The sequence below is a fragment of the Drosophila bipectinata genome, chromosome XR, assembly GCF_030179905.1.
Source record: "Drosophila bipectinata strain 14024-0381.07 chromosome XR, DbipHiC1v2, whole genome shotgun sequence".
Taxonomy (NCBI): Eukaryota; Metazoa; Arthropoda; class Insecta; order Diptera; family Drosophilidae; genus Drosophila; species Drosophila bipectinata.
Window position 1 is genome coordinate 16,125,164 of NC_091735.1, and position 22,693 is coordinate 16,147,856.

A 22,693-nucleotide genomic window follows, 5' to 3' on the forward strand; every position below is an offset into this window, starting at 1 on the left:
AAATACCTGAAATATACATGTGGATGCCAGCCTGAATCAATGAACGTTTTTCAGGTCCCCAGCGAAAAGATTAAACATTTAAGTCTTTCATCCGTTCGACAGGGTCAGTGATCGACTTGACAGATATTTTTATAATAGAGTAGTATATTTTATTGTAATAGAGTAATAGAAAAACTTAAATGCTTTCTAAAGTCAAATTTGATTTAAAAAAATTTATAGAAATTCTTCTAGTGATTTTAAATTTGTATGATTATGATAATAGAAGATCTATTTGAATCATTTTTTTCCAATATTGTCTATTTTAAAATTAAAATTAATATAGATTTGTCCACTCGAAAAAAAAAATGTTTTCTAAGGGAGGCCAAACAATTGGCAGATATACTCTTCAAAACTTTAAAAACTCTTTTCAATAACTAATACTTATCAAAAAAAAATGTATTTGATTTTTTTTTTTATTTTTGTTTTTGTATTTATATTTGAAATTTGGTTACATTTGTGGTTTAACCCTGCTATCACGATAGTATCGATAGTTTGCAAAACTACCTGTAAAGAGCAATGCCCTTCCTTTATCATTTTCGTAGTGACTGGTTACACTGGGTATTAATTTCAAACTTTGCAGAGCTTTGGATAAGGAAGGAATTTTAACGATCCTTTTAAAATTAAATTTTTATTTTTACAGAAACGGTCGACCTGTAAAAACGCTAAATAATTGGATTTCTATTCTTGGACTTCTATTGGTCACATAAATTGCAGTGTTTAAGTCCGTTCCTACAATGCAATACCATCGCTCAAGCTTACAATTTATAATTTAATTACAGGTATTATTTATAATTATAATTTTGGTCAAAAGTGTGCAACACAGTAATGGAGACATCTCCGACCCTATAAAGTATACATATTCTTGATCAAGATCACCTCCGTCTGTTGTGCATGTTCGTCTGTTTCTACGCAAAATAGTCTCTTAGTTTTAAAGCTATCGACTTACGCCCTTCTTCTTTGCACGCAGTATATGGTATATGTAAATCGGAAAAGCCGGGATCGGTCGACTATATCCAATAGCTGCCATAAAACTGAACGATCGGAAATAGTATTTGATAAAAAAACAACTAGTATATTTGAAGATAAAAACTTGGGACTTATTTTAGATTTTTTATTGTAATACATTTTTTTATATGATATTCTCATAGGCCAATTATATCTGATGTTTGGGATATTTATCTGGTTTTAACTGCAAGGGTATATCAACTTCGGCTCGACACGCTTGAATTTTCTTTAAATTATTATTGTTATTTAGTTAGACCTATTTTCGTCAATTACATTTAAGTTTTTAATCTTATTTTATTTTAAATGTCATGTCTAAAATTTTGGAAATAAATATTAATAAAGCTTAGTAGCCTGTATTAGAGGCCAAGGTCTTAGGTAGCCAACTTGTTGCTTATCAATTGTTTGTTAACCTTCGACATCACATCCGTATGCATATTTATAGACGTGAACTCATTAGTCCCAATTCCAAAGAAGGCAATCGCATTAAGACTGATTCTGATAAGAAACTCTCGAGCTCAAGCTAGAGGTATAAAAAGCCGGAGCCATGGGCTTCGAAGCATAAGTTAATATTCTTCCATTGGCTCTTAAACACATACGTTTTTTTCAAACACAAAAATAAATCAAAAGATTCTTCTGGTGGTTTTCAATTCTTCTATTTATATTTTCCCTTGGGGACGAGGATGAAGTAATAAAGGTAAAAACCTTTAAGTGTATTCATTTTTGAAATTAATTTAAAATTAAAATTCCCCAGTCGGATACCTATCGGATCAAATGGAGTAAGAGAGTGCCTTGCTTGTTACTCAATTGTGAAGCCCCAACTGAATTTTTGCCGGAAAAAGGATGTCCACAGAAAAAAGTGCCAAGATAATTATACGGAATCACAATTAAGTAACCAAAAAATGTATCTGCAACTGGGGTCCTGGGGCGCTTGAGCAGATTATACGAATGAAGATCCGTAGGAAAGATTGAAGGAAACAAACACATTCAAAAAGCCTGTCAGAATCTGTTTGTTTTCTTCAATCTTTCCTTCGGATTTTCATTCTTATAATGTTCCTTCGCCCAAGAACCCCCTCTTAGCCACTTGAAGAAGATAAAATCCCATATGTAACTATGTTTTGCTCTTTGGACAACATTTCAATTCCATCTGTCAAGAATAAAGTATCACTCATGATACTAGGAATTTAAATATTAGCAATATCTATTTGATTAAATTAATAACAAAAAATGTAATTTACGTACAACTCAAATTAAATATATAAGCCCCGTAAAAAATACGACTCTTGATAATTTTGATGGCATATTTTTGCTTCCTGTCCAATCCCCATTTGCATTTGAAAATATGTGAAATATGAAACCATAAACTATTTTGCCAAAGCAAAACTTTTGTTTGGGAAACTGATTGTCGTTTGCTGTCCTGGCTTCTATCCTGGTGTGTGTGCATGTGTTTGTGTGGGTAAATTCTGGTACGTGATTAGGTTCCTCACATAGGTGTCGTTCAAGAGGGATTGCCTTTTTGTAACTATTCCTTAATATTATTTAATTATCTCAATGAAGTTAATTGGGATTAAGTGAAGCATTCTTGATTATTTTGGGAAGACAACTGCAGAGTCCTTTCCATGGCAACCCCCTTTGGATTAGGCCTCTGAGTCTTCTAAAATATATATGTATTAAGTTGCCTCGGCAGGAGGCGCCTCCAGCTGAGTGTTTTCACCTCTGAAAGTTCGTGGGTCTGGCGCTCAACTTGTCAACGCATATAAATTTTCCAACGCACTAGAAAATGTTGGAAAAGCCACCAGAAAGTGGCCAGGGTTGAAGGTGTAGGTTTAGGGGGGGCTTTTGGTAAGAATTACACCCACACACGTTCATATAGCAGCTGTAAAAACACAAGTCAAAAGTCGGCCAGGGGCGCTCTTTTCTTGGCAACCAAACAGGCAACAATGCGTATCCAGCTTTCGCCCTTACTTCCACCCCCACAGTCCGCAACACCCTTCAATACCTACCCCTGGCCAGGACCCTCTTGAAAGCTCTACCTCTGATGCCCCCGATACCCCTGATATTTTCCGGCTCCCAGGCTCATCTGTCTTTTTTTTTGGTTTTTTTAGTGAGCTACCAAAGTGTACAGTGTCTAATTAATAGTGATTACAAGATGGTTCCATTATTTTAATTAATTATAAAAATATAAAATTTAAGACGCGTGAAATAGAACTATAAATAATCATATATGTATTAAAACAGATATTTTAATTTTTACGAAAAAAAGTTAAGGCGAAAAAGTTTTGTTTTAAAGAACTTTAAAATGGACGTTCACTCAATAAAACTAATATAATAGAATTTATATAATTTATGCACAAATTTCAAAGGATTATAGTCAAAAAATATAGTTAAGCAATTAAGGAAGTGAAGAACTATTAGAAAATTAATTGGATAACTTGATAACTAACTATCTTTAAAAAAAGATTATTATTTAAATTTTAATTATTGTTCAATATGAATAGTACATTTTAAAAAATGTTGGAAGGTTCCGGATTGTCTTTGTTTATTGGAATATAAAATATACAATTGTATATAAAATATACAATCCATTGTTTGGAGACAAATACAATTATGTATTTTCAACCCTATTAACTTAGCTTTAATATTTATAAATCTTTAATATTTAACGTTTTTAACGTAAATTTAATACTTTTAAATCTAAAGCTTAATAATTTATTAATAAAATGTAAACCTAAGCCTTAGCTTCCAAATATCGCAGCTTACGTGAAAATAAAATTTAAAAACTGAGTTAAATGTTACTTTATTTGTATGTAATTAATTTAAATACCAAATGTAAAATTAAGTGAATCTTTAAAAGATTGTTTAATTTTAAAGCAATTAAAAATTTTGTATTTCCAAACCGTTTTAAATATTTTAAACCTGCATTTGGTGGCTTTAAATATACATATAAATTATTGGAAAACAATAAAAATGAAGAGAATTTGAGTTATTTTTAGTGGACCGTGTAACCACTGTGCCGTGGGGGTAGTGTGTTTGTTTTCAATTTCAATTTTACAATAACCGAGGCGAGGTAAACCGAGGCCTTCCTGGTCTAGGCCAAATGGCCAGCATATACATACATATATATATGTATAGCTATATAAAGGTATATATGGTATGTATATCTATCAAAGTATCTGTATATGTATATATAATGAATAACGGTACAATTTCACACTTCCTTTCATTGGAAAATTACAGGAGAGGAGGCATCGACGTTTTGCCGTCTTTTGTTTTGGTGTCTGCGGGCTGAAAGCTTTTTAATAAGGCACCTTGAAATATATACAGAGATGTCTATAAAATCATTTATATATATACATTACGACCTATATCTTTACTGTGTGTTTTTTATAGATCAATTGGATTTGTGTGGCTTTCTCTGGGCCGGCTTACGAACGACTTTTGCGACTTTGCTTCTGCTTGGCCGCATTCAATGTTTAATTTTTCCTCCTTGTTTTCCCACGCAGGACACGTTATCATTATGGGCCTGCAATGGCCAATTCCAGGATGAAGTCAGCCCTCCTCTAAGAAACCAATGACCCATTTGTGTCATCAATAAAGCCAACAGAGTGGGAAAGCATATAAACAATCTCGGGTGGTCGAAAAAAAACATAAAACAAACTAAAATCGACAGAGAAATGGTAAAGACAATATTGTATTTGGGTTAAGGTTATGCCAGTGTAAATTGTAAGTTTATGCCAAGCAAATAAAAAGATTAAAGGAAAGTGAAGAAAGTGTTTCAAGAAATAAAACATTTTCAAGTCGTATTGGATTTTTTTTCGACTTTTGTTCAAGGCGGTCAAGAGTCTTTTTAGAAATTAAATGACTCTATACAAAACTTATATCTTGTATAGCTTTGCGCAGGATTCTCTGAAGGAATGTGTTCTTGTCATCTAATCCAATTTTTTTCTAGCCAAATTTATTTAATAAAATAGGAATCAAAACAAGAACTCATTTTCGAAAATATTTAGTTACACAAAATAAAAGCTAAAAAAATTAGTTTATTTTAAATGGGTGATTAATAATTGAAAGCTTATAAATAAATTTAAACTCACACATTATTATTTTCCCGAAACTAATTTAGTTTATTTAATTTAATGTTCTTTACTTTGGGCTGCAAGTCATAATAAATTCCATTAAATTATGTGCATAAACATCAATCAATTTTAGATTAATCAAGGTTTTTGTTCGAGGCTTTTGATTTCTATTCAGGTGCAAAGCAAATGCACCTTGAACGCTTTCCCCATAAAATATGGAGGGAAAATAAGAAGTGATTGAATAAACCAGTGGACTCGAACATATTTATTCAATTACCATAAACAGCTGGACAAAATAAACACAATAAATAAAAAATAAGGAACATCTGAAAGTGAAGCGTAAATAATAAATGATTCAAAATAACTGAAAAATCGCACAACTCCCATCGAGTTGGGGAAATCAAAAAGATTTCGCGACCTTTGACCAGACCGGCGAAAAAATGGAAAGCAAATAATTTCCGACACAAAGTGTCCTGAAAACGTTGAACCCCCGCCTGTCCCAACCCTCGGAAAAATTCCCCATAGCATCCCCGGGACATACAGACAGGACAGAACAGTTTCCGCTCCCCGTTTCCTGTGAAAATATGCAATCTGGGGAATGGCGGAGATCCAAGGGCGGGGCGAAAAGGATTCAAAAAACTATGAAGGGAGGAAAAGGTAGAGGAATCGAAAAAGGGCATACCTACGGTTGTTTTGGGGAATGTGTAAGATTTTTAGTCATCACATTTATGTTCCATTAAATGTGAAATATTATTTCAAACTATTTAACAATTTAAATGGTTCCAAATATTTCCCTATAATATATGAGATTTTATTAAGTAACTTCCATCCTACTGTAAAGTCAATCTCAAGACTCCGAATTTAATTTTGTATCCAATTTTATAGATTGTGATACTTTTTGAGAAAGTATTTCCTTAGAAGTAGTACCCAAAAATCCATATTCCTTTACCCATTTTCCAGGGTATGAAAACATGCGGTCCTTGTAGGGGGCTCTTCGCATTGGTGGCCTAAGTTGACATGATTTGAGCCGGGTTCAGTTACGGTTACGGCCATGCTAGGCGGCTTATTGGTCGGACATTTCGCAGAGCTTGTCGATGATGTCGATGGTGTTCATGTGGAATGTTCAATGTTCGAAGGACCCTCTTTTTCTCGCATTTTTCCTGCCGCCTGTCTTCAGCTATGGCAAAAGGACTTTATGGTTGTTGTATTTTTGCATCATACAAAGGCATTTACTCTATTCAATGTCAAATGGTAGACGCCCGGCTTTTCCAGAGGTCCTCCTGAGGTCTGGGGTCCTTTCGGTAAACATTTCAAAGCGAGAAATCTGTTTTCGATTTCCAGCAATCATTGAAAACACGAGGGTCAACTCTATTTCTTTTAAATTCTAAAGTCAGGCCAAGATCTAACAATTGTTATTGGTGGGGGTGCCGGAATTTGAAACTAATATTATGGAAAATAAACCTTTCTTGTTTTGTTCTATACCTTATTAAGTCACCTTAATATATATGTATATGTATATCTTAAATATTGAAAGAATTTATTTCTTTAAAATCCATAAGTTTTAGCTACTTATTGTGTATGAAGTTCATTGCACGAAAAAATAAACCATAGTTTTTGGAGTATACCTAGTCTTGTATAATTAGGATTTCAGGATTAGATTTTCTTAGACTTTCCTTCGGGAAAGTGAGGTAAAAACCCGGCTATTATTTATGTATGTTTCCTCGTGTCACGAATCCTGTCTCCTGTCTCCCGTTTTTCGTTTTCTTTGCTTTTATGGCATCGTAAACAGGACATAACACTAAAGAGCCTGCTGAGGGCGGGATCCTTGGCACAATAGAAAAAAAAATAAAATAAATATGCGTATGTAGGAAAAATAGGAAAACAAAGTAGACAAGAAATATAGAAAAATAAAAAGTTTGTGTTCCAGGAAGTGCGTGTATGTGGGCGTCTGGCGAATAATAAAATAGTTTTTTGAGTATCCATTTGCATATTTAAAAGGGGCAACTAAATGTTTGCATCCTGCTGATGTCCCCCTTCTCCCAGTCACTCCATTTCCGTTTCCCCTTTTCAGTGCTAATGGCCTTCCGGTTCTTCCGGCTTGTCCACTTCTGCCATAATAAGTATACAGAATACACACACCGAGTGCCACTTGTCGCACATGCAAAGCATTTTCATTTAATTTTTCATGGGGAACTCATTAAATAATAGGAAAAACCTAATACATGGGAAGCTGCAACAGCTGTTTTCGGGTGGACACTGCAAATACAAGGAAAAAGGGACCACGTCCTGTCGTCGCCGTCGTCCTTTTCTATAGTCCCTTTGGTGGCCAAGTTTATTTAGGGCAAACATTCTTTTATACGAAATCCAAGGAGAGAGCGCTTTCTGGTTTCGATTGGGGAATTCCAGCCACACACCCCACTTACAAAGTATATGTATATATTTCTATATATATCCAAAGTACATATACATACATCTTGAACTGAGTTTTTAATTAAGCGCCAACTTCGACAACTTCTGGCAACGAAGGCAAACTTGTCGCCAAATAAAATCTATATATACCTCCGACTTCAATGAATAATGGATGAAAAGATGGGGTTTTGCGCCAAAGGGATTTATTTGAATATTTTTAACATTTAATATTAGTATCCACCATTCAAAGAATGCCGGGTCTGAGAGCCTTCGCCCCACGTCCTGCTGTATTCTTTATTCTTTTTAAATATTTTCCTTTCATTCCGTCTATTTATATTCCATAATCCGCTGTGGAAAGCTCTCTGACCCTGGCATTGGATTTATTGTGTGTGTCCTCTCTCTGAAAAGCAAAGTTCTACAAAAACGTGAAACGAGGTGCCCTCGAAATACTTTCGCAACTTATTTCTGCGGCAATAAAGTACAAATTTTGCAACAAAAATATAGTATAAAAAGCATGTGCACTTAAAAAAAATAGTATCAAACTTAATTTGTATATCAGATGTTTTTAAATATTTAAAAAATAGTTCCTCGAACCTATTCCCGAACATATAAAATCAAAAAAAAAAAAATAATGGGAAACAAACAAAATACAAGTTTGAGCTTTTTTAAAAACTCTAAATGTTGTATTTAATTTAAAAGATAAAAAGGTATGAAAGTACCTATATAAAACAACAAAAATATAGGTTTCGGATATAAAAAAATTGTATTTAAGATTTAACTTCGTATTGTATTTTTTAGCTTTTTAGCTATTTTTAGCTATTTTTTTTAATATGTAATGTAAATTTTTCAAATTATTTAAAAACTACTTTCTTATTATTATAAATATATTATTATTATTATTATATTATTACCTACCTTTACAATTTTCTACTATGATTGGAATGATTTTTAGTAACAAATATTTCGCACCGTGAAAGCCACGGGTGAAAAGCACAGTTTGAAGTTTACCTGTTTTGACAGAAATGGGATTTGAGGGAGATTAAAAACTCGAGTAAACGTAATTTTGGGTTTTAATGTTGACATTAATGTGGCAACAATGTTGTTTCTGCCACCACCGTCCCCGTGGCGAGGAGCTCGTTGAACGGCCCAACTATTTGCACAGTTTTTGGCTTATTTCAAATGACCACGACAACCAACCGAAAATCTACTTAAAAAAAGTACATGAAAAAAATGAAACTTTTCCACCACAACAAGTGGGAAATATTGTGCGGAAAATGCGAAAAATGTAAACCGGAAAATAATGGGAAGGTCAGCATTTCATATGCAATTCCAGTGTTGATTGCAATTTTTGCGGTTGCGTCGAATGTAATTCGTTTTGATATTTCTATTTGACGGATTTCTGGCTTTGGAGTCCACACAAAATCCGCTTATTATGACGCCATTATACAAAACTGAAAATTTGATTTTCATTTGAGTTTTGTTTTGTTTTAAACTTTTCATTATTTGATTTGGAGCTTGACGCTTTTTGTTCTGGAGGTGATTAAAATAATTTTTTTTCTTCATTAGGAAAGTGATTAAAATAATTTTATTTATTTCATTATAAGTTGACAGTTTATAGATTATTTAGATTGGTTTAAGCCTTGTACATGCACATGGTTCTGGCCAGGCATATTTCGACTTTTAACGTTAGTTTAACTAACTCCCAATTTAGATATCGAAAATTGCTTCCAGGTAATCTCCACAAATTCTATTGTCTTCCGACATGTGCATTTTATTATTGAAAAAAGTCCTTAAAACTGGACAAAACAAAAAGATTTAAAATCCGCACCTTTATACACGCACTTGGTGCCTGGCCAGACCCCTATGTATTTTTTACGGAAACATACGGATTTTACATAGGATATTTGTTTTCATGCATTTCGTCATTATTAACGAGCTTATTGCTTATTCTTTTATTTCTCTTTCTTGTTTTGTTTCTATTTTTGAGTCATTTTGCGATAAAACGCTGAACAAAAAATAACTACTGTTAGAGCTGATAAACTTTTTTTGCTGCAATTTTTCGTGTGCTTTTTTCATTTTTGTCAATCATGAGTGATGAAGTGGAATTCGTCTATAATATGCGATCGCGTTACAAAAATCAAAGTATGGATTTTCACGCACGATTATCAGCGGCGTCGCAAAACTCGCTTTTACTGCAGTAAATGTACGATTCCGGTGTGTCAACAACTTTCAAAAATCGAATATATATGCTTCACATGCCTTCCCCAAAAGACATGAAAAAATTTGATGTTATGTATGTTTCATTACAAAACTCATTACTATTCCATTTCTTTTGTATTAACAACTTTGTTTTGGCTCATAATAAATGATAAAAAAGGACGAAAGAAAAAGTTTTTTTCTCTCACATTCTGGATATTTTTGCAAGTTTATTTTTCCTCACATAGGTACTCTTATCTAAGTCGAAATAAAATAAACAGGTAAGAAATAAAAATATTTACCTATTCAAGATAAAAATTCGACCGCATGCAACTTTAATTCCCATAAAAATGCATGTAAACGTATAGGGGTCTGGCCAGGCACCATGTGCGTGGAATAAGGTTTTAAAATATGTGCGTGTACGAGAGTTAAACGGTTAAAGGTTTGGACATTTTTTTTTCCTGTTTGAAGTTCATTGATAGTTACTTTTCCTGCCATTTTTCAAAAACAGCACTTGAATGTCAGAGTTTCTTTAATATCTATACCCGGTACTATGGACCATTATGATTACTAGTTCTGGAATTATTAATACCCTTGTTTATTATGATTATTTTTACTGATATTTTCAATTTTCTTTTAGTTTTTATTTTAATAATGGATACCCGGTACTTTTGGGTTTTTCAAAAAATTAGTATCTTTACTATAATACATATTCCTCGGAGGCTGCATAGCATACTTGTAGAGAAAGAATTTTCAAAAAAGCACATAAGTATTTAGAGTGAGAAATAGGCAGGAAAATCACTCTAGAGGATCATATACATAGATAATATAGTAACTCGAATAATACCATTCCTTTCTTGTTATATCTTTATAGTATTATTTTTAGCTGTAACCTCGGCAGAGGTCATCGTACCCAAATGAAAAATATCTGCTTACAGCAACTGGTCCTGGTTGTTTCTAGGGGCGTAGGTGACGGGGCGCCGGCCATTGTCATTTATTGGGATTATATGTTGCACATGGTGTCCGTGTCTAATGATGCCACCATGTGGCCCTCCGTCTCGTTTGCACCAGCCCTCGACCTCTCTCTCTCCCCAAACAGGTCACAGGTGTCAATGGCCTATTTCTTTCCCTTTTTGTCTCAGTAGGAGGCTGAGATTCTCGGTCTCTTTTCAGTCGCAATTCCCTGAAGATGCAAGGGGGACTTAAGGCTTAGGTTTCTGAGCCCTGTAAATGGCTATATGCTTTTTTGCTTTAATATTAATTAAAAATATTTGTCTAATTTTTTTTCATACATTTAGTTTTTAAAACTTTAAAATCTATTTCATAAAAACAAAAAGAAGAATTATTTAGTGTTATTATATAATATTCAGAACAAACATATAAAATAATTTAAATATTTTTATTGTCCAGCTATGTACTTTCAGCAAATACTTGGCAACCGAGATTTAAGATCAGAAACCTATACATAGCCTTAAAATTTATATTACACATTAGATTAAATAAATTTCTTAACTTAGACTGGATGTATTTTAATTGAGAGCTTCAAACAGACTAAAAAATGGGCTTCAAATTGAAATATAATATATTAACCGTTAAATATATCGCTTTTAACATTTATACATTAATTTCCATAATTCAAGTAAGCAAAAGAGGGCAAAAACTCATAATTATCGATTCTTTAATAGGATACTTAAAGTTTCGTCGTTAAACTGGTCATCTTGGGCTTGTTTTTATTTTTACGATATTTTTTTTCATGGGCCCCAATGCCGCTTTATTAGCCGGCAGGCCAAATGGTGTCAGTTGCACTGTCTTCTCACTCCGTCTACTCTGACAGAGTGTACCCGCCGCTGTCTCTAAGGTTAGCTGCCTTTCTCTCTCTCTCTAACCCTGTGTCCTTAGTTAGGGACATTAATTTAATCGGCATGTCATTTCATGTTCAAAGTTTTACACCTTTTGCGACAGGAGGCAGGATAACCATAAAATGCCTCTTGGCTTTGTCGTTCGGGCTTGCCGCCCTCCACTTCCTTCACCACCACTGGCAACACTTTTCCAGCTTCATTTCCCCCGCTTGGGCCACCCTTGGTCCGGGCCCTGTTTAATGATCTGGGCCAACAATGGCATTCGTTGCAGAAATCCACATGAATTAAGTTTTTTGCATCCAGCCACTTACCGATTTCTGGGTTTTGGCCAAATTCCAATGCCAAATCGGCCAAAAATTAGAGCCTTTTAGAGCCAACCTGAATCTGTAATCAAAATCAGGCCATTTCCACAATTATAAGCAATTTATTTATTCATAAACCTTTGGGCCAATCAAACATTTACCAGATCGCTGATGAATTCTGTGAAAAATTGATTTTCGTTTAATTGCCTGAAAAGCACACTGAATTTTTCCATCATAATTGATGGTTTCGTGTTGAAAATTTGGCAACAATTAAAAAAAAGGGAAAAAGAGGTGAGATTCATGTGGAAAGTGGTATGGACTTACAGGCTGGTAAATGATTAATTGCCCTCAATATGCATATTTATTTGGAATGGTTTAGGATTATTCATGCACTAATTATTACTAATGTGGGGGGAAAAACGCTTATTACTAAGGATTTGTTTAATGGATTTGAATTAAAGCTTTTTGAGAGGAAATATGTGTTTGTATTAAGAATTTTAAAGCTTAATGATAGTAATAAACAGTCCTGAGAAAAGGATTAGTATTTTCCAAAAGTTTTGGATACTGTTTAAGCTTCGAAGTAATACTAGGTAGAAAATAAAAACAAAATATTTTTTACAAATATTTTTGTGTGAATTTTTATAATAAAAATTAATATATAATAATGAAGGTTAAAATTTAAATGACTTGAAGAATAAGAGATAGAGACATTGCGTTATTTTGCATTTATTTAAATTTTTTGGAAAAAGTCTTAAGAGTTAGAGAATTCTTAGGGAAGCCCCAATAATCCTACCTATTGGGTAGTACTGTGTGTAGGATTGTAAGTATAAAGTAAGGCCTCATCCCAAGCCTTTTTTGTGGGTTCCCTCCTCTTATGTTAAAAACAAATCACAATTAAGCAGAAAATTTAATAATATTTTATCTTTTATGGTGTCTGGCATAAAATTCGGGATTTTCCTGTTTTCGGTTTATCGCATGCTCATTCTTGTACTTATCGTTAAAAATTTGTTTCCTTTTCTAGTGCTTTTGGTCCTTGCCTGATTTTTATGAGCTTTATGACCCAAAAGCACATGTTTCGACAATGCTGTTGTTGTTTGTTTGCTATTTCGCTGTTGTTGTTATTGTTGTAGTTGTTATTGTTGCTGTTAGCAGCTTGTTGTTTATGTTGTTTTCGTTTATATTTTTATTGACAGTTATGACAGCCATTTTGTGATTGTTGTCATTGCATTTGTCTTTTCAGGACAGAAAAAAATGCGTGGGAAAATCAAGGAAAATCTTTCTTCAAGATTCAAGACAAATTTATTTCAATTATTTCATATTTATTGACTGGAATAATACCATTGGGTAAGTTAGATTCTTGTGCAACCTTTGTTTCGAGTTCCTAAGCCCTTATTATAAATTCTGTTTGCTGTAAAGGCGACATTTTGTGTGGTTTTTGTCATTAAAACCTAACTGAAATAATATGAGAATAATGATGAAATAAGCAAGAGCATTTGCCAAAGGGATGTGAAGGCGAATTAAGGGAAACTAAGTCGTCATTAATTGGTGTTGTTGTACCAGGACACAGCAAGAATTTTTGGAATACAGAAAATGTCTAAATATGTATTAAAATCCAGGGTTTTTTATTAGGGTTATATTTTTGAGAAAAACTTGTTTTTTGTTATAAGAAAAACTTGTTATAACTGTGTTTTTAATGAAAAATAGTTCCAATTTTTGTGTTTTTTAGAATCAAGTTATTGTTTTAAAGAAATAAACATACAGAAATTTTTGAAAATACAATGTATTTTGTACATATTTGTACATGTTCATATTAATAGTTGTATAGTTTTCTTAAATATTAAGATTTTTAGATTTTTCTTTAATGTTTCTTTTAAATGTTAAATAAAATTAAATATAGAAATGATTAAAATAAAAGAAACCTTACTTGTAAATTAAGATGAAAATTCAACAACTTACCCATTTAGAATTATGTTGTTTAATACCAAATCATTTTTTTGAAAAATGAGGAAGAAGAATGAATTAAATTTAAAATGGTTTACATGACAAATGGTTTACATAGATCTTAAAACTGATTTACTGATTAAACTACTTAAAATTTTTAAGAAATCCTTAATATTCAGTACTTTTATTTCGGTGATAAAATCACACAAAAATATGCATATTTTTCTTCAAGTGCTTAGCCTATTTTGTGTGTGGCTAGAATCTTGGATTTAACATTTTGTGGCCATGGCAACGATTGTGCAGCTCATTAGAATAGAAAGAGAGGGCGCAATTAAGAAAGATAGAGATAGTGGTGGCCATAGAAGAGAGGGAGCGAGGCACAACGGTTGCAACCGCAAAACGCCATCAACAGATGCAAATGAAATGGCAATTTTCCATGAAGTGTTCGGTGGTCGGTGTTCGTCGTGGGCGTGGGCTTGTGTACCCTGGGGCGGGGCGTGGCTGGTAAGTAGCTACTTCAATTAGGCGGCAAATTCATAATGTACAATCTCCAGGCCATTTGCCACGCCCCTGTCAGCCTCTTCCGCCCCGAGAAAGCCACTCACAATCAAATGAAAAAGGCAAGGAAATGGGAAAAGTTTCGTCTTGGCCAAATATGCAGAGAATGGCCTAAAAGTGTTTTTACTTTTGGACATGACTTGCACTTGCTGCCGCCTTTCAGAATGACTGTATGTTTATGTACACAATGCGAAATACACATATGTTCCCCGGACAAAGTCCAAGGATATACGGAGGTTTCTTTTGCTATGATTAGAATAAAATGTGGCAGCTGTGAGATACGAGGACACGTACCGGAGAAAGTGGAGTGGAAAGTGGAGAAAGTCCTGCCAGCAGGACAAAAATGAATGGCGCACCAAGGGGTGTGGCCAATGCCACTTATATACTCTTACACACTGAACGAAAATTTTAGGCAACAATTGGGACTTTAAAGACTTTACTAATAGAACGTTTTTAGTTGAGTTTTTATACTTTATTTGAAAACTATTATTAATGATTATAGATAAATATATAAATTATATATATCTATCCCTGAATTTGCTTCATTGAAACTTAAGCTAAGGCTGCAACATTTAAATTAGAATACGGTCCTACTAATACTGAAACTAGTGTTGAAATACTTGTTTTAATAAACCAGTGCTGTAAAACTATAATTGAGTTGGCCTTATTTTGTAAACTGTATTTCTCTCAGAAACTCACCGGAAAGAAATTTTGAAATCTTGGGTATTTTCCATTAGAGTACAATTTTATAAGTTTGTTTCCATTGATATCGTTATTTTTTTATATCCTTTCAAACACACACACTTAGCCACCTGCCATTTTATTCCAGTAAGCATTCAAAATATTTAACAGAATATCATCACTTCAAGATTGTGTGATATTTAGAACGGCAAGAAAAACAAGAAAGGAAAGCTAACTTCGGGCGGAGCCGAAGTTTACATACCCTTGCAGTTAAAACCGGATATATATCGCAAACATCGGATATAGTTGGCTGATCCTTATGATTACATCATAATAAAACTAATTAACTAAAATAAAAAATCTAAAAAAAGTCCCAAACTTCTATCTTCAAAAATACGAAAGTTGATATTTCTACCAAGTACCATTTCCGATCGTTCAGCTATATGGAAGCTATAAGATATAGTCGGCCGATCCTTATGAAATTTGGCATGTCGTAATGGTTTGCCAAAAATAGCTCTCGTGTCAAATTTGATCTCTCTAACTCTAAAAACACCGAAGTTATACTATTTCCGATCAATCAGTTATATGGCAGCTATAGGATAAAGTCGGCCGATCCGGGCCGTTCCGACTTATATACTGCGTGCAGAGGAAAGAAGGGTGTGTGCAAAGTTTCAAGTCGATAGCTTTAAAACTGAGAGACTAGTTTGCGTAGAAACAGACAGACGGACAGACAGACAGACGGACAGACGGACAGACGGACATGCTCATATCAACTCAGGAGGTGATCCTGATCAAGAATATATATACTTTATAGGGTCGGAGATGTCTCCTTCACTGCGTTGCACACTTTTGGACAAGATTATAATACCCTCTGCAAGGGTATAAAAATGACTTCTATTTTAATTGAATATACCTTATAGTTCCTGTTAAGCAAAACCAATTCAATCAAGCCTTCAACTTGTTGTGGGACAAAAGCACCTGCCTATTTCTGGCCAAGTCATCAGAAAGTCAAGTTGATTACCAAAAATCAGGCCCGTTGGCCAATAGTTTCATTATTTTTTATGTTGTCACATTTCGAACAGAGTCTGGAAGTCGGTAGTTCAGAGTCCGGACTAATCGAATCAGTCTCTATATATACATATATCTATATTTGAATAATCAAACTGACTGCCAATGGCTGATGAGCCAAGGGAGAGCCAAAAGGAGGGTGATAGGGTGGAAAATGTGTCACAGCCCCCGCATAAGCAACTGCCCCTTCTATTTTTCACCCGATCCACTCTCATTTCATTTCGGTTCGCCTTTTCGCTTCAAGTGCCACTCTCGGGCCACTCAAGTGGGTGAGATCCTGCCTAGAGATGTGCGATGTGTGAATAAATGAGTGGGGTAGACCCTGGAAAGGCCCTATATACACTAAAAAAAATTAAAAATGAAATAATTTATTTGTTTAAAGTTTGGCATTAAAAATGGTATATCTCGATAATTTAGTGAAGAAAGAAAGGGCAAACTATTTAATTTCTATTTACTAAAAAAAAACATTTCCCTAAGCAGGGAAAAATAAATTGTAGTAATATAATATTCTTGAAATAAAGATTTTTTTTTTCAGATATATGGTAACTAGTTTCATTAGCTTAAAATTTATTTGTAAAATAATTAGGTTTTAAAATAATGAATCCGATTTTGTATATAATAAATAAAAGCAAAATATGTATAAAAAGTAAAAAAAACTTGTATATTAAAATCGAATAAATTTGTAAAATTACTTGGTAAAATATTCAATTCCTATTTTAACTATTTTTGATTTTCCAGTGTTACACATTCCCTCGTGTAGGCACTGGCCGGTCGCTCCCATACCACGCCCCAAAGGGTCCAGGGAAGTGCGAAAATCGCGTCGAAAAAGGCAAACGAACCATGGGCGTCCGGGCCGAGGCTGGCAGCGAGACAGACAGAGGGGCTTCAATTGAATATGAATTGACTCTCGGATTAATATCGGTCGTACCCTCCTTTAATTTGTCGCAACAAACTAAACGAAAATGAAATGTAAATTGCCTTCGCAAAGGACAATCTCTCTATCCCGGCCATGTTCTGCCCCTAGCCCGTTTTTATGGCTTTCAATATGCGAACATAACCATAAAATACAAATACCGAAAACCGAAACCCAAATAACCCCGCTCGGATAGAAACAAAAGCAAATCCAGTGGCGACTGCCGTCGGGGGAGGGATAGTTTTTGATATGTGGAGAGCATACATATGTGCCGCTAATGCCCCGCAAACGATGACGCTGCGAGGGGCGGGGGACGGAAAAATCGGGGGATAAGAAAAGTCAACAAAATGTCCTGGCAGCGCAGCGACTTCTGGGTGCTGGGTGTCCTGTGAGTCCTGGAAGTCGACTGGCCCAATGACCTCCCGACGATAAACTTAAATTTAATGGAAATCGAAAATTGTGCAAACTGGCTGTTGAGGAAGTGTTGACGGTTTTTTCTGATTACAAGTTATCAACCAAATTTCAAGGGATTTCAATTTAATAAAATTAAAGTTTATATCCAGAAAGTTGTATTTAAATAAAACTAAGATGTTACAGGCAGAAATAGCAATTCAAAGCGGAAACTTTTTGTGAAATTTTTGACTATTCATTTTTGAAATAAATAGCATTTAAAGATTCAAGGCTCCTAAAATTTGTATTAATATTTTGCCAAGTTCTAAGTATAAAATTTAAAATACTTCTACAAAAATGTACTCTCAGAAGGTAGATGTTTTTTCTTAAGATGTCCCGGCTCTTAAGAAATACTTAAATAATCCGTAACTATAAATAAACTATAAGCTTGAAATAGTTTCTTCGCCAGGTTTTTTATGGACCTCCCCTAATTTAATACAGATCTTGGTCCATAAACTAAAAACCGCTGATTAAGCCGAAATATTTTTATTGACTCTAAAAAGTATGCTATGATTTTTGATGGCTCCGTATACCCGTCTTCAGTATGGTCGAGTATAAAGACAAAGCCAGACAAGTCCTAAAATAGAAAATATATGGCCAATGCAGGACACCAAGTCGGAAAAGCGAAAAGGACAATGTTTTTGGCGAGATAACAGTGGCAGAGACTGGGGTGTGCTTTTGGGGGGTTTTCGCCACAAAAAGCTGACCACAAATAATTACAAAAAAATTGCAATAGCCTTTCTCTATCTCTTTTGGCTTTTTCCCCCAAATCCCAAAGAAACGATAAGCCCTAAAAATGAACAAGTAAACAGACAAAAAAAAGTAAAAACCGAAAAAGCCAAATGGAAAATTGGCAAAAAAAAAATGTATTTTTTGGCCAGACAATGGGAGAAAGATTTTGGTTAGCAATTTAGTGATAAAGTTATTCCTTTTTGAGAAACAATTGCAATTTGCGAAAGTTTATAAGCGAGAGTCGAAGTCGTTTCTATTGAGAGATAATTGGCACAAAATTTAAAAATTGTGTTCATTAAATTTATCGAGTTGAATGAACCAGAAAATGTTTTGGGCCAAATTCTATTTGTTTCCTGTTCTGGCCAGATTCGATTGATTGGCCTGTTTGATGGCTTGATTGATGAGTAACTTGAGCCGGACACGTGCCAGCAACACAAATATCAATTACTTCTATAGTTTACCCCCAAAATTCAAGGAGGCAACCAACTTTGTTTCTTTTTTTCCAGACTATGCCACTTGTTTTTTCTTGATATTTTTGAGCTTGAGCTAACATTTTCAGCTTACTAATTTTTAATTTTTATTATTTTGGAAGATAACATTGGGTATTTGTGTGGAAATATAAGAAAATTGTTAATTTTTTGATTAGTTATTTTTTTGAAGGTTTATTACAACCGCTTGATTACGAACACACTTATAGTAGAAGTACATTTTTTTTAATTCTAAAAATAATTTCAAGGGGTAATTTCTTAAATGAAGATAAATTTTAATTTAAGTCAAAGATTGACTTATTTTTTCACATAAAAGAACAAATTTTAACTTGAAACTTTGATTTTTATGAGAATTTCTTGATTGATATCATCAGCCAGCCAGTCGAGAAAATCATTCCGCGAACGATTTCTTTCCACGAAACTTTCTTTTTGCTTTCTTTCGGTTTGCTGTTGACCTTTCTCCGCGCCAGCCCTCCCGCTCCATCCTCATTAACATGCCACAAGCGAGAGCAAGAGGGGCGAGTCGTAAAGCACTCGACGAAAATGAAAAGCTTACGGCTGCTTAAACCAACTTAAACAGAGTGAAGGACATGCAGGCGGAGGGTCCTTAACAGGGCTGTGAATTACAGGGGCGTCGACCAAGAAGGGGCGTCGATGCCAAAGCTCAGTCACAAAGATAAACAGGCAACAAATTAAAATGAATTAAAATTGTGTAAAGTGTAAAGTTGTGAGGGGCGAGCGCGGGTTAAGCGCTGCCAGGGGCTAAGGTCAGGTGAGGGGAAGGGTGCGGCTATATAATACATAGTGTCCTGGGTATCCTGGCAATGGCTAACTAAGATTAATGAGCCACTGAGTCCAGAAGTCCAGAAAATGTCGACAACTTCGGGGCTAATGCCAATAAATGTGAGCTTCCCCTTTTTTCCAGACCCTTTGTTTATTTTTTCGCTTTCTTTCTTTTTTTTATATTTAATCCGATGATTTATAAATTTTCCTTGTTCACTTTTTTTTTTTAATTCGCCCTAGAAAAGAGTTCAATCGTGAGGAAATGCTGTTTATTTTTTTTCCAGTTACACTTGGGTTTAGGGTTTAAATTTAAGACGAAATACATTTTAAATAATTTTGTTACAAAACAAATTTGCAAGAAATTTTGTGTATATAATATTTTTATTTTTAAACTATTCCATGTTGACTTGAAGTACCGTGTACCACACATTAGTTTTCATTACTTTAATTATTCCTATGTATTTTCATACTTTGCTTTGTTATGTATTTTAAAATAAGTGACAGGTGAATTAACAAATAAATTAAAGATTTTCTTTAAAAAAAAATATTATCAAATAATTATTGTACAAAAAATTATTTTTATAGAATATATATGGGAGTTTGGGGCATCTCGTAAATGAGAACTTGTTCAGTTTTAAAATATATTCTTTAAAATGCTATTGTACTCATCTACGTATTTTTAATAAATTATGAATTATAATAATTTTTATTTCATAGTTATCTCCAAATATATCAACTTTATGGAATATTAATATTTATTTCTCTTTGTGCATCACTTCGATTTCCTTCAAGAGACGCTGTCAACAGCAGTTAAAAAACTGAAGCCATATTTAGTTAGCATTTTGACTAATGTCCTGGGCCAGCTCAAAACTTCACTCAATTAACTCGGCTAACTGGCCAAGTAAATGACTGAATGAGTAAATGACAGACTGATTGACTGACTGACTGATGGATTGAGCGGCTGAGCAATTGGGGCTTGTTGATCGATGGGTTCCCTGGAAAATACTTAACAAAAACAAGTCGAAAATTAAAGCCAATTTAGGCGCCAGCTTGGAGCAAAAACAAAAAAACAACTGGAGCAATCCTTTACAGGCGACTTGGCCAAAAATTTAAGCTTCAGTAGTAATTAGATTTAGGGCAAAAATTTTTAATAAAACTTTAAAAGCAAGTATTTTATTCTAAAACAATTTTGAATACCTACTGCTATAGAGCCTTATAGCTAAGAAAAATATTCAATTTCCAGATATAACTTTTTAATTTGTATCACAAATTCTTAATTATAGAGTACTAGGGTATTTTTTAGTTGTGTGAATGTATGTATGTAACATGGAGAAGGAATCATCTACGACCCCATAAAATATATATAGGGTCAGGCAACAAGCAACTGTTAGGTTTAAAAAATTAATTAATAATGTATGCATTGTTGGTCGCAAGCCGACTCCTTTTCGGTCGCTCGGCTTCAACTTATTCGATATCTCAAGCTAGTGAGCATTCGCTCTTATATATTCTTTATACATATATTTAGAATATGGCAGAATAAGGCATATATTTTGATCAACTGAGTCGATATAGCACTATCCGCCTGTCCGTCTGTCCGGAGACGCACAGGAGATACCTCCACATACGTATGTATAAACGTATAAAAATGTATGTATGTTTCCCATATAAACGGGTTAAAATTTGAACGCGTGAATTTCGAAGACTAAAAGATATACAACTATCTGATTTGGATCTTAGAATCGTTTGTTATTCGCGCAGATCAGGTTTCTGATCAAAACAGAAATCTGGTGTTAGCACCAGTTCGTTAATGTTTTTCTAAAATGTCTTGATGCCAAACCTTTCCAAAAACTAATTTAAAGGTTAGTTAAATTGTGGGTGGAATAGATGAGTACCGGGTAAAATATAGTCGGAATACTCGACTATAGCCTATATTCTTTTTTTAAACTGAATCTGTCAACTTTATGAGGCTTTTAAACGGTCGTGACATGCATCCTGCTCGTCAGTCGTTATGGCTTGATTGTTCAGGTAGGACCCAGACATTAAACTCTTACAACGAAAATTGATAATCATCATTATCCTTGTCGCCAGTCCGCAGCAAAAATAATGGATAATAATTTAATGTGCTGGCGTGGAAAATCGAAAAGTGGCAGGAGTTTTCATAGCTGGGTGGGCGGGTGTGTGGTGATTGAGAGGAGTGTCGATTGGACAGTCACTTTGTCTTTCAACACTTGGCCAATTTAGTCAATTGCAACTCTATCCATCCGCTTCTCTCCTCGGAGCTCGGAGTTTTCCATTTTTGTTCAGAGGGCACGGCACGCGCAGCACTTAATGTGAAAATTCACAGAAATTTCCACACACACACTGGCACTCACAATCGAAAAGGATCAAATGCTAGGATGCTGGATGCTGGATACTGGATGGAAAATTATGGAGAAAAAGTGTGTAAAAAGTGGGCGTGGCCGGCATTTATATGCAGTTTCCGTTAGTGCCCTCGAAAAAGTGTATAATATTATACAAGATATATCCATTTGGAAACTGAAGAGCCAAACTGCAGCAAATTGAATGAGGATTTTACGAAAGGGGGAGAATTCCAAGAACGGGTTGCACCAGTATCTCTGGTACTTAACGCTAAATCCTTTATTTTATATGCAAAGGGGGAGCGGGGCAGCGCGCTTGAAGTGCAAAAATAAAACAGAAATAAAATATACGGAAGAGATAATGGAAACTTGAAGGCAAATTTTGATAGTCCTAAGAGGAATAATATTATTTTTATTTTTTATGAAAATCTAAAAACCTGAGTTAGGTATATCGTAGGTTTTTAATCTTTTAGTTTACTTAAAAACTAACAATGTACTTATATGTTATTTTGGCCCAGAGAAGCCTCTTTCGTAGACTTGCTTTCTTGTTGGATACTTCGGAGAAATCCCGGTACTTTGTATTTAAATTTACATTTAAAAGTTATATATAGGAAGGAATAGGATAAAAAATATAATTTATCTCATTATAGGCGCTGAGACCGCTTGCATACTTTTGGGGAATAATACCCGGTACTGCTAAGCAAAGAAGAGAAAAGCCACGTAGAATGTTAGCATGTAGGAAAAGAAATACTTAAGTCTAACCATCATGATAAATGATTATTGATTTTATAAAATAAACACCAAATTGAAGGCTACAATTTTCAATGAAATTAAATTATTTT

The 22,693-nt window shown here is 34.2% G+C and overlaps 1 protein-coding gene across 1 annotated transcript in view; it reads right to left on the minus strand.

The window, feature by feature from the left end:
• The window catches only part of AstA-R1 (allatostatin A receptor 1), a 99,804-nt gene that overhangs the window by 52,852 nt on the left and 24,259 nt on the right, over positions 1-22,693 (minus strand). The gene's annotated exons all lie outside the window — the stretch shown is intronic.